The following is a 16,553-nucleotide window of genomic DNA, read 5'->3' on the forward strand; positions in this document are numbered from 1 at the left end:
CGCTTTTCAATTTAGCGGCAGGCGCAGAGGGAGCGGCGCCCAGCTGCGTCCAGACGCAGGAGGAAGATTGCTGAGCTAATAGTGGACAGAAAAAAGCTGGAGTCAGAGCAAACATGGCCGCTGTCCAGATGATTCTTATTATTGTGAGAATCACGAGAACGATCCATTGCCATCAGCGTATTTTTACGTCAGAAACATGTGTTCGACATTAAGGCTTGATGACAGCGCTTCTGATTTAATTTTTTTTGTTTTGCTACTTCTTTGTCTCCCACTGCTCATGAAGATATTCGGAGTGTGAAAGTGACAGCAGGGTGTTGAATGTTTTCTGCTCTCAGTTTCTAATGTCTCAGGCTTTTGGGCTCGTTTTCTGTCTCTCCACACTTCATCTCGCTTTACTTCGCTGCTGTAATTACTTTCTCTGCGTCTCATCTCACTGTTGATAAAATCTATTTATCTGATGGCAGGAAGTGTTTTGGTGTCAATGCCTCTCCTCATCCCTCCATCTGTCCATCCGTGTTTTTTTTTTTTACGCTGTTTGTCTCTTGCTCTGTTTCAGGTTTGGTTGTGATTTTCCGGCATAACCAATCAGTGGTGTCAGCAGGCTCCCCCGCTGCGCCTGGACACATCGCCGATGTCTCGACTAAAAGAAAAAGAAAGAAAAATGACCCCCGACTGCCAAACCCGACACACCATCGACACTTTGAACGAGCAAGAGTCTGTGCGTAACGAAGGCCCCGTCCAGATTAATCCAACTGTATCAAAATGGATTTTAAATCTCACCTTCAGCACTTTTTTTGTTGTTCAGGAAAACAAAAGTTTTTGGACACTTTCTGAAGCATAACATTTTTAAATTTCAGTTTTTATGGACAAGTTATCTGTAGAATATTGGTACAGATGACTAAATAATATTAGAAATGAATAGTAACTTTGTTTGGAGGTTAAACATAGGCTGCAGTTGTTAGATGAAAGTTGCTAGCACAACGTTACCCATGTTGAGTATCTTTTTCCTTTGAAATCTGATCATTAATGCACATATTACTGCCACCTGCTGGAAGGGAGTGGGTATTACAGTGTTTCTGATTAGAATCCTGGATACTACAGATCTGATTGTCTTTTCAAAAATCAAATATTGATGCGGAGTTTCATAAACCCCAGATAAGGTCTTTGCATGCTAGCAGAAAACTTCATGTACTATTAAAATGCAAAGTTTTCTGTTCTCTGTCTCAGAAAGTTTAACTAAAAAGCTGGATCACGAACAAGAGGAAACCCAAAGTTACTTTATCAACTGATTTGAATTTAAACAAGTGAGAAAACAAAATTCACTCTGTTTTTGGGTCTGTAAAGATTTCTAAAATACTGGAAAACAACTATTGTAGTATGTTTCCTTTAGCACATTGGAAATATTTACCCAATTTCATCTTTTGTACCCAGTTTCTCCAGATTTTAACACTGTTTTTTAATGCAAGTGGACAAGTGGGCACCACAGAAATAAAGCAAAAAACAAAACAAAAAAATAATAATAATATGTAGTTTTGGTAGATTTTTCAGATAGAAATTCAGAAACCCTCAACAACTCACATATACGGAGGACAATTAGAGTCATTGAAAAAAAAGAGAAAGTCAGCATTCTGAGATCACAAAATTACTTTTTTCTCAGAAATGTGACTTTTTTCTCAGAATTGTGGCTATTTAAAATCTAAATTCTGACTTTAGTCTGAGAATTCTAATTTTGTGTCAATCTCTGTCAAAATGACTGTCAACTATGTTGCTAATAAATATATAAAAACTAATCACATAACTATTTATTCCTTCTTGTAGGAAGTCAAACGTCAGAAGAAAGTTAGAATTTTGAAACTAAAGTAAATTTATTTTGTGTTATTGGCCCTAATGGTGTTCCGTACACCATGGAGTATCAAAGAACTCACATTTTTATCAATCAAATCTCAGCCCATATATGAAAAATGTGAATGTTTAACATCTAGGTAAAATCGTAATTGAAACCCTTAAAATTATAGAAATGAATTCATTTTAAGTAATTTTTTCATTCATGTGGGACGCCATGTTTAAAACCAAACAGCCAACACAGCGATCGTTCTCACTAAACAACTTTCAGTCTAGTCAACAGTAAATCTGCAGAAAAAGCGTTGAATGTGACAAAACCAACGAAGCGAGACGCAGAGAGGAAAGAGAGCGATGCTCTCAGACGCCCTGATGTTCCAGTTGGACGATCGTCGCTCCGTTTCAACGTCCTGAGCTGCAAACATCGTGTCGTCTTCTCCATATGTCTTTCTCATATTCCTGATGTTTTTGTTTCTGTATTTGCTTTACATCTACATTTATGGACACTTTCATGAAGGTTTTTACAGCTTTTTTCACTTAAATCATCCTTTTCTTTCCTTCTGTTAAATCTATGCGCTCTGACTTAATTTAGATTTTGTGGTTTACATTTCTTCTCTGGTCATTTTGCAGATACTTTGATATTTTAGCCTCTTCCCTCTTTTAAAATAGTTTCGTGACCATGCCAGTCCTCTGACTCTTTATCCCTGCAAGCGGTTTCTGTTTCCTTTTGAACATTTTGCCTTCATCAATTCTCACTTAAACACATTATAGGAATTAGACGCATTATGCAGGAAAATTCATAATTTATAATTGCAGAGTGTGGTGAGGAAGAAACATTTCTTTACTTTTTGAATTAGGGATTTTTAACTTGAATGACTTCACATACAAACAGAAATATTTCTGTTGTTATGTGGGTAATTAAATCACCTGAGACTGATTTAATTCACTGTCACATTGTCAAGTCATTTTATTGCTTGGAGTTGAAGAATGATAAACATTTTAAACTTTTAGATTATAAATAGAATCCAGATTTCTGTGGTTGTTCATGCAAGCAACTTTAAAAAACTAACATTTTATTTTGTGACACGGTGTTTCCTGATGCTAGAAAAGGCATTATTTATCACAAAACTGGAACTGTATCATTGGAAAAAGGAATATCTGTAAAAAGATGGCAACCTGACGCTTCAGTTGCATCATTTTATGAGGTAGTCTGGAATCTGTTTTTTTCACATCTCAATGTTTTAATTAATGGTTGATTTGTGTGAAGTTTTACTAGCAGCAATGTCCTTGCCAGTGAAACTCTTGATAAAACGCAGCGATGACAGCATGTTTCCCTGGAGGAAACCATCATGGACAAAGTAAGAACATGTTCTACCATCTCTTTGTTTTTAACCAACCTTTCACTGCTGATTCAACCAGATCAAAGATATCACTAAAAGTTTAATTAATGTTTTGGCATAAAAGCTGCTTTTCCACTGACTTTATAACGGTGCAAATTGGAATTATGAAAATAAATTTGCTTTATGGAAGCATGCTAATTTTGAAATTTTGCTCTAAGATGAGGTGAGTTTTTGTTGTATTTTGCAACATTTTTGTTGAATCTGGCGTAATGTGACCAACCACCGGATGTTTCTACTGGTGGAGACGACAAAGAACCTGACAGGAATTGGTTATGCTTTGCATTGACTTGTGTGAACAAATTTATTTTATTTTAATTGTGTTTCTTATTGCAATTGCAAAATTGTGTTTTTTTTCTACATTAGCGGGATACTGTCAAAGTTTTGCCTATATTTGTAGTGGAAACCCAAAATAAGAGATCTTTGAAATGATGTCCATGGTGTTTCAAAGTCAAAACTACTTCTCATTCTTGCAGATCTCCAATAACTCCAAAATGCAACAACGATGTGACCTCGCTTTGATTGTTCATTTAGAAACTTTGAACAAAATTATTTTTAAGTAAGTGAAGTTTCTATTATTGATTGTTCATGGTGTTAAATCTTGAATGTGAACATGCCTTAAATGAGTACAGCAGATGTCTTAAGGTCTGAAAAATGCTGAGTGAATTTTTATTGGCTTTCTTATGTAGCCCCAAGTCCTTCTCTGATTGGCTAATCAGTCCCTCATGCTAACTCCTCCCCCGGGACCAGCTACGCACAGAATATGATTGAAACAGTCCAGAAAGGACTGGCCAACTGTTTAAAATACATATGAAGCACAGTGTCAGACCTGCTCAGTTACTTTAGTGATCTAAATCCAGTGACATTTTTTCTGTATTGTTAGAGATTTTTAAGGTGACAAAGCATCACCATAGGAGCAGTTTTTGGAGAAAGCATAGTGTTTTCTCTTTTCATACATATATTTGCCTATTCTAGTCAGTAGAGAATGTTAGAGAGATGATTAATAAGGTGCAGTTCTTAAAGCCTTTGGTTATTATCTAATTGTTTCTTAAAGAGTCATATTTTGTGAATCGAAATGAATTAAAATCCTAACAGAAACAGAGTAATTCATCTTATGTAACAGAGTGGAAAGGTTGGCTGCATCCTTCAGATTAATTTTGTTAGATTGTGAAAGTGATTGATTAACAAAAGGCGACATTATTGAAGGTAGTTCAATAATCACTACAGCAATTTAATTTAATATGAGATCACTCTTCATGACAACACCCAACGCAGACTACCACAATAAAACCGTAAGGAGCAAATTTAGCAAAAACTGATCTTTGCTAGTCTCTTTTCTTAGTATGTTTTATCTTTTCCTTCTTTAAGGTCTATTTCTGTGTCTTTGAGATCACTAATGTCTCTATATTTGTGGTCTGTCGTTCTCTAATTAAATTTAAACCTTTGTGTTTCTCGCTTAGAGAAGCTATTTCTGTCTTCCTCTTGATTCCCAGCTGTCTAGCTCTCCCTCTGTGAGTCAGCAAATATGGACAGGACAAACACAAAGATGAACATAACAAAAATCTAAATATAAAGCGAGATGCGAGAGGTTGAGTCTGGATATAAATGATCTGACAGCTAATCTGTTTTCTTCTCCATATTCAATCATCTGTTCTGTCTGGGATTCGGGTTCGTATTGACCGTCCACTCTGGGGCCGTCTCTGGATGTCAACAGCTTTGGCGTCACTGCATTTTCACGCTGTGTGTTTTTAACGCTTTCACTTTGGATGGTGTGAAATAAATGCTTTAAAATGTTGCAGAAGAAGCTTCTTGAACACCAGAAACGGTCCTGTTACTAACTCAGCTCCGGGAGTTAGAAATATTTAGGAGGAGGAAAGAAAAATCAGAACATGCAGATTCATACTGACTTTAAATACGAAAACAGATCAAAAACTTTCTGCTTAAAGGGGCAGTGTTACGTAAAACCTAGATTTTTAAGCTTTACATCATGTTATAATGTTATTCTCTCATTAAAAACATACCTAGAGTGTTGCCTTAATTCTTTCATGCATGTCTGAGAAATCCTTTTATCTCCATGGCTACCATTCAGCTGTAAAAATGCCTGGGTGGACTTAGCTCCGCCTTCGAGGCATAGCTCCTCCTCAGAGCTGCTGTTTCCATGTTTCCAAACTCCTTCAGACTAGCCAGCAGGAATTAGCAAACACCAGGTGGAACTGCACATCTGCTGAGCTCATTGTAGGAAATACTTCTCAGTAAAAAAGTTGTTAAATCGTTTATAGAGGGACGATGTGATGACTTCCTGAAAGCAGCGTTTCAGAAAGAGCAGGAGTTTTTAAAGAGACCCCAATTTCAAGGACTTAAATTACAAAGTCAATATTTAATGGAGATGTTTTATAACAACTGAAGTTAACATAGTTACTTGATTGTGCTATAAAGTGGCACTATGTTCCTGGAGAATACATAATAGTTCCACTTTGAAGTGTTTTTATTTTTTTTTTATTTTTTACTGCAAATAAATGTGATCAACTCACGTTTTCCTTTTCTAGGTTACAAAAGATTTATCTTATATTCTTATTCCCCTCCATCAGCTTGATCCTAAATTTTATCCCTCAGATATTCTTTTTGTCTTAAATTCCCAAATATTTAATACAGTATGCAGCTGAAGCTTTAAAGAGACGCAGAAAAAGCAATAATGCACAAAACGTTACATTTTCTGATAACTCTTGTTAAAAATACAAAGCTTCTGCTGCCTTGTTTCAAACATCTACTGTAATTTCTAATAAATTCCATTTTAATTTTGACTGAGATCAAATTAAAGCAGATGCACGTCTCAAAGAAAGCTGTGGAGAAATGGGCCAAAGCCGAATCAGTCTGCACAGTTATCACAGGAGCAAGTTTAAGGTTTCTGCAGCCCAGTTATTGAACAAAGCTGGTCCACTGTTGTGCACTGAAGTGTGGATGAACAGACGAGGCATCTCCATCTCTTTTGTTGGAGTTCTTTAGAAGAAGCACTTTTTATTCTGGGCATAGGAGACTCTGTTAAAGCCGAGGGTCACTGCGGCTGAAAGCCAATAACTCCACAAATCAATTGCAGCTCTTTTTTACATTCTAAAAAGAACATGCTAGAAGAAATTTCAATGCTCTGAAGGGTCTACATTTGAAATTGCAACTTGGTAAAACGCTATATTTTTGAGTTGCTCCATTTACAAAATTAGCAAACTTCAAAAAATACAAAAGAGGCAAAATTACAATCAGCTTCACCATAATTTCCTCCAGCTACTCTTGATTAAGTTTGCCCTCCAAGTTACTTTGCATCTGAATGGAAACTTAAAAACATTTTTCATTGCTAATAAAGCTTCTTGAATGTGTATAACTACCAGTTTAATTTAGCAGGTAAAAATACATACATTTCTTAATTTATGTATTAAGAAATACATAAATTTCTTAACACGACCAAGCCAGATCTTGGTCGTGTTATTGCGAAAAAAGCTAAAATAAATCGGTATCAATTTGTGGGGTTTTTAGCACACCAAAACCTTTGTTTTTATGTGTGTGTGGGGGGTGAGGTGGGAGGTTAGTATTTCAGAGGTGTTGTCCTGTTAAATAACCTAAGTGTGTTTGAGTTTATATTGTCACACTGATACTACCACATTTTCTGTTTTAATTCAAATGCGGCATCATAATGTGCACCATCCAAAAAGTATAAAGATCCTTATGAAGATGTTTTTTTGAGAAATCTACCTTTATGTTTTGAGTACTTAATGTTGTTAAACAGGCTCTATCTACTTGATCCTACACTTCTGATAACAGGAAGTTTTAGTATGAATGACTAAATTTGGTTTGTACCATTTTTTTCTGTTCCTAAATCAAATAATCATCTAAAAAGTGCAATTTGCATTTACTCAAATTAGCATTGTCTGATAGAAATCTGAAACCTTCAAGGTTGACAAAAAGTAAGAACAGAAGTAAAATGAGGAGGCAACTACTTTGTACAGTACCATGTTGGTATTAAACTAATGCAGTTTATAGGTTGGGTTCACTAATTCTGGTACAATCATTTCATAACAGGGTTTTTATTTTGACAATATTATAAATGTGACATGTCAAAATGTGTTTAGTTATTCTTTTAATTTACTTTATTTGGTCAAGAAGTTGTTTCTTCGGACGTTTATTGGCGTATTAAGTTCTGTTACACTGCTCTTGACAGTTGGTGGTTACCGTAGTAACCAGTAACTGACGGCTCCTCCCCCTTTCTCAGTTGCCGTCGGTAACTGTGGGGCCTGATGTTGACCACCAACTTCATTTCCTATTTTGTTAGAATAAATACAGCAAACCTGAGTGTTTCTTTCGTTAAGTCAACAAACATAAATACTTTTGAAAAATAAAATAAAGTTTTTCTCAACTAATTTTTTTTTGTAGTTGTCTAATCATTTCACCCAGAAAAATTATAATTTTTGAAACTGAGTTTCTCAACCAGAACTGTAAACAGGTCTCTACCAGATCTTAGCTTTCAGCTTACCACAGTAATTAAGGAATAAACACATGCTGGAAACGTACATCGTAAAATAGGATGTTCAATTACTCTGACAAACCGAGAGAAAAACAAAACAGGAACAAATTCAGATAAATGAAAATGAAAACGTTTCACAAAGAGCAGCAACAACCTGTGGATGACACGGCAGCTCATTACTGAGCTCACACACATTTCATCTCTTATTTCTCCCAACAAATTGCTTCACGACAAGCATCTCTGTCTGGGTGAACGTATTTTTTCAATAACACTTCAATTTTATACACTAATGAATAACTGCGATATTTGAGGGAAAAGTGACATGGGTGTGATTTTTCTGACTATGTTACTAATTAACAATAACTTGATGATGAATAGTTAAGGTGAGAACTAATTAAAATTAATCATTTAAGCTACTTCACAACCCTGTAAATGTATAATTAATGTTTATTTAATCAAACTCAGTTTTTGCATTTATTTCCTTTGCTGAGGAAAAATAAAAAAATCGTCTGAACAAAAAAAAACATATCTATGCAAATGTTGGGCGTGATTTTGCCAAACATCTTGCAGTGACAGAGGCATTTTTTGGCCACAGTTTTCTGGGTGTTTACCGGCTGGGAGACGCCATCACACCAGACTGGCACAGAAAGGGTCCATGACACGGCTCACCTCCCTGCACCACACCGAACCCTCACATTCTGGACCCACATGCTGGCCAACACAAACCACGTCAAAATAAAATGAAATAAACCCCCACAAAGTGACACAAAGGTAAGTTGGGACTCACCGTGCAGAGGCGGCGGCGGCGTCGGGTGCCGGTGCCGCTGGTTGTTTTTTGTGTTTTTTGGCGTCGGGGTCACCACCTGAACTCCGACGATGCCGAGAGCTGAAGCGACACTTTCCTGTGTGAACAAGTTGTTACCATCTTCTCGCAGCCTCTCCGGAGACGGAAGCAGAGATAGAGCAATCCGGGTGACTTGAGCCGCTTGTTGTTTTTACATCTTCCTGAACATTTGGCGGGTTTTACTTTGACAAGGCAGAAAGCTCTTCAGATCTCTCTCCGCCGCTCTGCTGGCGCCTCGCCTTTCTCTCTTCTCCGCCTGCCTTTCGACAACAACTGAGGGGAAGATGCTCGCTGGCGCTGGCTGTGTCTCGTCACCCGTGGCAACCAGTTGCTATAGCGATGGACCTGAGCTCATTGGGAGAAGGAGGTGATGATGGAGAAGCTGGGAGGCCCATAGAGGGATGGAGGCAGACTGGGAATGATTATTGGGAAGTTTATAGGTTGTAAGATTTTGAGAAAGAGGGGGAAGAGAGAAAAATATTTTTTGAATATTTAGTTTAATTCTGTTTTGAGTTGTTAGTGTCAGATCCTTATAAAACTTTGTAGAATAAGAAAATTAAATGCACATTTAGTCACTTTTCTCTTTGTTAAACTGTTTAGTCAGCCATCTGATGGGCTGTTAATTTTCTTCTTTCTGTACAACATCAATTATTATTTTATTTTATTTTTAGAAAATAATAGAATAAAAACAGCCTTTATTGTCAATTCAGGTGTGACAGCAGCATCAGGTATAAAAATAAAGCAGAAAGTACAGCACAGTTATTACAAATTTACACAACGACAGAGATGGATGTCAGATTGCACAAAATTAGTTCAAACTTGTACATTTTCAAATCGATATGATTTAGAAATCCCATTTAATCAACAATCAGGTTTCTTTGTTAATGTCTATAAAATAATGCAGGTTTAGTTTATTTCAGGGAAAATAACAATAACAACAAAAAAATCACAACAAGTTTTCTTTTGAATTTTTAATTAAAGAAATATCAGATTTTTGTGACCCTCCACATTGTCAGCTTGAACAGTTCTGCTGGAGCGGGTTATATCAAGCTTATCTTTTTCACCATAGCAGACCGCAGCAACAACATCATTATGACTGATGACTCTGATTTTCCTATTTATCTCCTGCTCTGCCTGACTCCTGCCATCACTTAACAAGACAGAGATACTTGAACTCCTCCGCTTCTCTGGTTCAAATCTCTGGTTTCTGAGTTAGACGGGCTGATTCTTATCAAAGTTACTTCGCAGTCGGCTGTGAACAAATCCAATGCACTCTGGAGGTAATAGCCTTAAGATTTTATATCTATGCATTTATTTATTTATATCCCTCCCTTTTCCACTTCTACCCAAAATATCTGTGACCCTATATTAATCACGAAATGTCTGAAACAAGGAAAAATAATAATGCAAATCAGAAAATAACTGCTAATATTAAAGGGGAAAGAGTATATCCTAACCCACATATGTTAAAATCTTTTTAATGTATTTTTTTGTTTTTGTTGATTTTTTGTTTTATTTTGTTGCTATTATTCATTCTCTTATATGGTCATTTTGTAGATCTATGCCTTTTTTTGATCTGCAGTGTTTATTTTATATTGCTAACTGATTGATAAAAAAAATAAAAAAAATAAAAAGAATTAAGACGCTAACAAGACCATCAGTGGCAAAAAGCAAAGATGTGTCACTCAATAACAAACGACAACAAGAGATTGCTCGACTTTCATGGTAAAATCATCTATTATTTTCAGCGTTTTCCCTAGTAATTTTTAAAAGGAACTTGTATAAAATAATAGTTAGCTAGAAATTTCCCCAAATCACAGAAAAATAGTTGAAGGAATTATAGAATTACCACAGATAGCAATTAATTTTAGATTTTATCCTTCAGGATAATAATAATAAAAAAAATCCTCACACTGCAAAATACGACTTGGACAAAACTTGTCAGCTAATGCCGTAGTTCACTTTTACACTGTTTATTATGCTCATCTTCAGGTAAAAAAAAAAGTTGGAGAAGCCGTGTAGCATATTTACAATGGACGTTTAGGCAGGTTAAAAAAACAAACAACAAAAATGCAGCATTACCTCCATAGCAGCTCAGAAGTCCATCACATTCAGTGCCACCGGCTGAGAGTTGAAACTTTTCCTTTTTTATGGCGGTTGGCAACAAGAGTTGAAACGCTTCCTCTTGTTGGTTTTTATTGGCGGTTGGAAAAAAAACGTAAAGTAGTTCTACCGCCACCTACTCGGGGAGAAGGTGACCCCGTGGCGCCTTCCTTCAGCGTCACAGGGTCCGTCCACAAGAAGAAGAAAAACAAACAAACAAAAAACAACAAACATTTACGTCTAACTCAAGTAAACTATTGTCAAAGTATACAAAATAAATTTTAAAAAATCATAATACTGAAAAAAGAACCAAGATACGTAATGATGACGTCACTATTGCGCGCATTACGGTCCGGAAACAGCTTGGCCTGAAGTACATTTGGGAAAATGACAAAAATGTCGACCTAATATTTTTTTGCCAATCCCCAATAAAACTCAAGAAGAAGAAATGCTTGACATTTGACACAACAAGCGAGGACAAACACGACAACTGAGGCAGGAACATCGCGTGGGGACCCACGACGAACCGCGCCAGTTTGAGCTGAAACCAAAATGTAAGTTATGTCGGAGCTGGTTTTAAATTCTTAATATTGATTGAATGTATTGGTTCTGCTGGCAATTTATTTCACTTATAACACAGGAAAAATGCCTCGCTATAAGAGAAATAATCTGTTTGCGAAACTAGAACTATTTAAAATCAATATTAAGAAGTCACAATATCTTGTTTTACAGTTAGTGTAAGTTAGTTTTGTCTTGTTTCAAGTATACGAAGATACTTAGACCAGAAACTAGGCCAAAAATGCTTGCTAACATTGTGTGTTTTTTCACTGGTGGAAAATCCTTATTTAAGTAAAAGCCATAAAATTATTAACTGTTTTACAGTTTAAACATGAACTTGTGAGCTCCCTCTAGTGGAAGTACTCTGTATTGAATGCATTTTCAAATAAAAACACACTCATAATGTTAAATCTGATTATATATGACTGTTCATTATCAGTGTATCATCTCTGAGCGAGTGTATGAACACACTATTTGTGTTCAGATCGTGTTTGTCTAAAAGCAAAGAGGCGACATGTGACTGCAATCAGTGCAAACCTAAAATTATCCCAAACATGCTCACTTGAAGCTGCAGCTGCACTGACAGACAGCTGTGTCATTACAGGCCGGTAATTTCAAACGTTTGATGGAGGCGTCACAACAGCATCTGGGAAAAACAACACCACGCAGGGAAAAAAGATCACAGCTCAGACGCCGCATGGGCGCTAATTATCACCTCTGTCTGTGTATTTCAGGTATAAAGACAGAAAAAGGAGCAGTCTTGATTTTGCTGATTCAAAATAAGGCTGGCCTCTTATAGAAGATGCTTGAGTTTATCATTACCAGTGGAAGGCTAGTCTAGGTGCTTTATTTTAGCATGTGTTCATGTAGAAGGACTTGACTGTGGTCAGAATATCTGAAATTAACCAACTATTCGATCTGGTCATAATAAGCTCTTAGTCTACACCACATGTGTTAAAAGTAAGGCCTGGGGGCAAAATCCAGCCCGCCATATGGTTTTATTCGGGCCACATATAAATATCCTTTAAGGAAACAGTTGTGTGCTTAAAGGGGCAGTATTATGTAAAATCAAGTTTCAGAAAGAGCAGGAGTTTTTAAAGACAGATGACCAATTTTAAGGTGATAAATTACAATGTAAAATTTCTTTTAAGTCATCTTTGAGTCAGTTGTTATAAAAATGTGTATAAAAATGCATTTTTCTAACAACTAACGTCAATATAGTTACTTGATTGTACTATAAATGTGCATAGGAAAGACATAATGCTCCTTTAAATATGTTTTTGTCATTCAAATTAAGACAGTTTGTAACTGTATGCTGACAAATTACATTAATGTCAAAAAAGATGTTCAATATTTTATCATTTTAAGACATACTCATGAAATATTTTAACATTTTAACTACATTTAATGCGTTTTATTAATCCGTTCTGCTCCAACCAGCCCTTTGAGGACTTTAGTGAGACAGAAAATATATGTTAAAATATAATGTAAAGAAAACACAGAAGTGATTCTAACACATACAGAACTGATGCTGTTTGCAACTTTTTTCAGTTGGAAACAGCGTCTGAAAAAAAGGGGCGGAGTTTCCGGTTTCCGGTTGCTATGGTAACTACCAACCGCCAACATCAGCATAACAGAACTTAAAACACCAACAAATGTCTGAAGAAACAACTTATTGACTAAACAAAACAAATTCAAAGAATAAATAAACACATTCTGACAAACTTCACATCTCTAATATTGTTAAAATAAAACCTTGTTATAACCTGGTAAAGACAAAAAATTCAAAGCGTGAATTAGAATAGATGTTACTACTTGTGGCCTTTCTGTAATGCACTAATCACAGCTTGACATCGTCGCTCCGGCTGACAGAAGCTGCTAAGATGGTGACATTTCACTGCAAATTCAACTCATCCAGAAGGAAAAATGCACATCTGACAAGACTAATGTTACCTTCAGTGTACCTCTACAATGAGAACGAGAAGCACCAAATCATGTGATTTTTCACTGCCAGAGGTTCGACGCTCAGAGGGGGAGAAAAACGCGGCTGCTTTCGAGCTCGCTGAGTTGTTTTGCTGCTAGGAACAAACCTTCTGCAGAATGAAGGAAACAATTGAGATAAAAAAAGTAGTTTGTCTTATATTATGTTAGATCAAAAGTTCCAAAAAACCAATTTGCTGCAGCTGCTAAAGCTGAAGTCTTAGGAGAGCTTTGACTTTCATACTGTCATATCTTAGGTTAGAGGGTTAATAATTTTTTTTTTTTAATAAAATACTCTGAATTTAAAGAAGCAGAAATTGACTGACGATAGACGTCCTTTGTGTTTGAACAATGGAGGACAAAGACTTAACCAAGGGCTTTTGTTGAATGTGGTGCAACATTTAACATTTTATTTTGGTTTATAACTACATTGCAAAAACTAAATCTTACCACGTAGTTTTGGACTAGCTTCTAATGTTTGGTCTAGTTTCAAATATAAAACTTAAAATCAGTGAAACAAGGTTTTTTTTCTGGTGCGTTGCTCCAAATAAGACAGCAGTATGCTGTGGTCCACTGTGCCAGAGGCAGCTGGGTCTAAATGTAGAAGAGTAGTTCAGTTTTCAGCCAATAAAAGCTCTCACTCTTTTAAGCATGCTGGTTCTGTGCCGTAAAGAGCTTTAAACCAAACGTAAACACTTCCTGAACGTTGTGTGGATCTTATAAACAATACATTTATTTAAAGGCCTGGGAGGCATTGCCGGTTCAATTTCTTCACAAAGTCTTTATTATCTATCTGGGTGTCCTCAAGGTCCGCCAAGCTGTTAAAATGAATAATGTCCTGCATTTTCCAGGCATTAAAGGGAATCAAAGCCTCTGTAGTTCATGAGCCTAAAGTAGCTCACTGTTCTCCCACCTGCCTTGTTTCCATCCCTGCATGCTTCTTCCCAAAGGCCTGCATCCTGCCAACCCCAGACCTGATTCCCCTCCTGTTCGCCATACGGCAAATAGCATGCCTCTTTTGCCCCGACGCAACACGGAGAGTAAAAGAAACCCTTTTCACCAACTGGTGTCGAACAACAAAGGTTTCAGATAAACATCTCAGATGCCGAACCTCCTCAGCGAAGGATAAATAGAAACATTAAGAAGTAAGGATCACATATGAGCGACATGCACCATTTATAGTTTGGTCACTACAGATAGTTTTAAAGGTTCAGCATGAAACTTTTATTTTAAAAAAATAGATGCAGATAGTCTGTGTTGCTATTGCTGTCTGAAGAAATGCCTGGTCAAAAACAACCAGTCAGAGTCAGGGGAGGGTCTTAGCGCTGTCAATCAATCTCATGTACGCTGCTAAAAGTATTAATAGCCAAGAAGAAACTCACCGTTACGGGGAAACGATTTATACGCCATGCTAAATACCCTTAGCTTTCAGGCTTTAATGCATTTATTTTACTAATGTTTAAGGGAAAGTGTACTTCTAGATGTAGTTTTACTTCATCGTAATTTTTACTTTTACCTAAAATGAATCACTTCTCTTGAGTAAAATTCTGGATACCTATTGGAAGTAACTATGCTGAATGAAAACACATATATTTTAAACATAAATGCACATTAAGTATCTTACTAAATGTAAAAATCTAATGTATGCCTTACATTAGGTCCCACTCAATGTAAAACATACATTTACATTAAGTGAAACTTATTGTTTGTGCACATGGTTTGTTGTTCTAATGTTCATTTCTGTCTTTTGTGCCATTTGGAGATCAAGTGAATATTTAAATACCTCAAATTGTCAATGGAAGCACTTTATTCTGTTAAAACTAATACCCGTTTTATGTATTAGATTCACAAGTCTCATAGTAGAAAAAAAAGTTTTTAAAAAGTGTTTCATCTGCTTGAATTTGTTTTATTTATGTATATAAATATATATTTTTGGTCTTAGTCTTCAAAATACCAGAATTTGCTCATAACTTTATGTTTGAGCATTTAATGCTATGATATATTAACTTTATATGCCATAAAGTTATCTCATAGCTTAAAAATATTTAAACCTATATAACTTTCCCCCAACAAAACAGAGAATAAAAGAAACCCTAAAATAAGATAAATTATAATTAAATTTGAATTAATTCTGTTTCATTTTAAAATATTAAATATTCTGATTTAGGATATTAAATCAGAATATATGATCAGTTACTCAGTACTTGAGTGTGAATTAAATGTTTAAGTGCTGAACTTTGAGCATTAAGAGTTTTAAGAAATGTAAGATAAGCCTGAAATCATTATTTAATTCAATATTTTTTATTTAAGTTGTTTCTTGATAAGTATGTAACCAAAACAACATTGACAGATTCAGCCCTCTCTTTCTGTTTTTTAAATTCAAAAAGCCTTTGCTGAATATTTCAAACATTGTGAAATATTATGTCAGTACCGCTCTGTGTTTCTGTGAACTCCAGCGCCCTCTGCTGGTCATGTTTGTGTTCATCCAAACTCTCAATCCATGGATCATGACATCAGTTTAATGTAATTATGTCTAATTTTCATCTTGATTAAATTTACATAATGAGAACATCCTGGTATAAGCAGAGACCAAAGCAAATCCTGTGGAACCTGCTGGAATAATCACATTTTATTTATTTATTTTATAGTAGATCTATAGGCAGAAAAAATAGTTAAATCTAAAACAAAGCTTTGAAAAAAGCATTTACTTAGCTAACTTAACCAAGACTTTTTGATGAGTCTACAAAGTAACTTTTTTCATTTTTAAAAGCTGGTTTTCTTTTTTCATTTTGCACTTAATTACTGTATATTATGTGATTTTCATGGGCTACTGGCAGAATATGCTTCTCTGTGTTTCATCTGGTATAAATCAAATCATTTATCTTTTGTTTCACACAGAAGTTGTTGCGCAACCCTCCCCCCCTCTCCCTCTACTTCCCCTTGTCAGAGGAGGGAGATGTGCTACCAGCTCTCCGTCTGACGGGTGAATTGAGTTTCCTAAATCTGCCAAGATTTACCCTGTCCAGAAGTGAAGTAAACTCTGATTAAGCTGGCGTCGAGAAAGACTAGCCTGGTTCCTGATGACCTCCATCCAGATGTCCCACCCTTTTTCACCCTGTGAATTAGCCAGATTGAGCTAATTCACTAGTTCCAGCTAGTTTCACAGAGCACACCTGTTAATGATCGCTCTTTCTCTTTATCACAACTTGCACTTGTTACTGAACCAGGTTGGTTTTAGTGACTCGGGCGAGTCCCAAGGGTGTTGTTTCAGTTTTGGGCTGAAAGCAACCTATAAAACATTTTCCATTTTTTCCTCCCTGAA

The sequence above is a fragment of the Poecilia mexicana genome, unplaced genomic scaffold (assembly GCF_051168715.1).
Source record: "Poecilia mexicana isolate PSO_F unplaced genomic scaffold, ASM5116871v1 scaffold_11, whole genome shotgun sequence".
NCBI classification, from domain to species: domain Eukaryota; kingdom Metazoa; phylum Chordata; class Actinopteri; order Cyprinodontiformes; family Poeciliidae; genus Poecilia; species Poecilia mexicana.